The 2,047-nt window shown below is 37.1% G+C and overlaps 1 long non-coding RNA gene across 2 annotated transcripts; it reads left to right on the top strand.

Moving 5' to 3' along the window:
* Positions 1-302: 302 nt before the first annotated feature.
* On the top strand, positions 303-1,533 carry LOC149249730 (uncharacterized). 2 transcript variants are annotated; one of them, XR_016265895.1, is made up of 5 exons: positions 322-431; positions 603-676; positions 754-816; positions 902-938; positions 1,038-1,533. It is a non-coding gene; the product is annotated as an uncharacterized LOC149249730 (long non-coding RNA). The 2 variants fall into 2 exon arrangements; XR_016265894.1 differs by having other exon boundaries at positions 303-676.
* The last annotated feature ends 514 nt before the right edge of the window (positions 1,534-2,047 follow it).

The raw sequence follows: 2,047 nt of genomic DNA, 5'->3' as shown, positions 1-2,047 counted from the left end.
TAAAGACATTCCTATTCACATATTAAAACTAATAACATAAACCATTCAAGATTCAAAAAGGATTCATTAACTATTTCTTTTAAGAAAAAGAATGCGATAGTGTGTATAAATATGTGTGCAGTTGTATCTCATATGACTTGATACCAAAATCTCAGAATTCATTATTTCCATTGTAACACCTCGAAACAATTAATACATAATAATAATAATAATAAATTATTTAACCTCCCTGTTCATCTAACCTACGTGTCACCTTAACCCACTCCAGGCAAAGTGAAATGACTCCCAGCTTGGCGCGGGTTACAGGTTTTGAATAACACACAGGCTTCTTGCACGACAACCTGAATTAGGCCATGTCCATGTGTGCAACCTGCCCGCACTGAGCACCTCAGTAGAGGTGATGGCTCCTTTGCTCGGCTATTAATGGAATGGTAAGTTTTTGTATGCAGCATCCAGACTTGGCAGAGATATTTACCCCGAAATGAATTGTTGTTATGGTTTTTCGCCTTCTTTCGCACTGTGTAAGGTGGAGACACAACTTTGTTAGTATGCAGGGTAAGGAAGGGTTTCCTCTTCCTAAGTGGGGTTTTGTTAGTATGCAGGGTAAGGAAGGGTTTCCTCTTCCTAAGTGGGGTTTTGCTGATTTCCGGAGGCAACAATCATATAGAAACAGGGGGTAAGTGAATCACTCTGTTTTTTGGTTTGGAAACGCAAATGCCTTCTCATTCATGGCTTAACTAAACGCTGATGCAGGTATGGTCTGTAATTTGGAATCTTACCCTGAAATCTGAACAACAATGAGCTTCTGTCGCCGAGGTCAGGTCTTTTTAGTTCGAACACCCTCATGGTTTACGACTCATCTTAGATTTGTGATTAATGGTAAATGTTGTTTTTATTCCAGGCATACAAAGTTCGAACAACAGTGCCCTTTTGCTCAGGTAATAAATTCCTTGCCCTGTTCTTTTGTTGTTTGAGCATTCACTGCCACTATTCAGCTCGATGTCTAGTTCAAACCAACTAGTTGAATGGTTACACAGGTATGGTTCGACCCTGTTGCTCGTTGAAGAGTCTTTCAAGGGGCATAACCTGAACCAAACCTATCATCTTTCCACAAGTTGGTTACCTTACCTCTATTTTTCGTCCACTTGTCCGAGATGCTTGCTCGACTCCAAAAGGAGGTCAAAGAGTTGTTGGCCTTCGGCACAGTGAAACCCTCACCATGACTGAAGTAATGAAGGTTAGAGAATTAATGCAACCTGTTGGGTTCGCAACAGTGTTTAAAGAGTATTTCTGAACTATTCGAGTAGTTGTTAATATGGATACGAAATTCATTGTTCGTTTTGGTTCTATGAACCCTTTTGTGTCTGTAATAAATACTGGAAGGTCATGGACCGCCGCCTAGCCTCGGTCCTTAGTCAGTGGGCTATAACAACATTTTTAATGAAGTTTATATGAAGATATGTACAGGTAGAATAGATGTCGAGGTTTAGGACACAGTCAAATACTTTAGATTATATATATATATTATTTCAATTCTTGAATTGCTCTGGAATTCATGCTTCTCTTAAATTTAGTTTGTTAACTATTTGAGCTTTTCAATTATTTCTATGAATGGTCTGGTGTGAATGCGATATTAATGGAGTTAATGGTATTAGCATGGCATGAATATTGAAAACAGAGAAGTATACTCAGTTTTTGCGTAAATGTTTATAAGTTTGCTACTTGGTTTTGCTCCTGATAACCACGAAAGTCCTTCCACATAGTGTTGTGGGTTTTCTTATCTAGAATGCATTGTAAACTAGTTTAGTTCCTTTTTTTTTTTAAAGTAGTATACATGTACAGACAGTATGATTTGGTTTCCATTCTAGTAGTTTACAGTTTGATAGGCTATGGATAAGAGTTGAAACTCTATTGTTAGGATAGCAGTAAATGTATTTCCTTTTTATATAGTCGATATACATAAGTTCATGATTCTATAGTAAAGTAATTTTCTTCTTTACATAGCAGATATTAAATAAATTCAAGATCCTATAGTAAAGTAATTTTC

This window comes from Pinus tabuliformis, chromosome 7 (assembly GCF_031772625.1).
Source record: "Pinus tabuliformis cultivar Carrire ecotype Pingquan chromosome 7, CPIR1, whole genome shotgun sequence".
NCBI classification, from domain to species: Eukaryota; Viridiplantae; Streptophyta; class Pinopsida; order Pinales; family Pinaceae; genus Pinus; species Pinus tabuliformis.
Note: the sequence above shows the minus strand (reverse complement) of the source record. Positions and strands in the feature narration are given on the sequence as shown.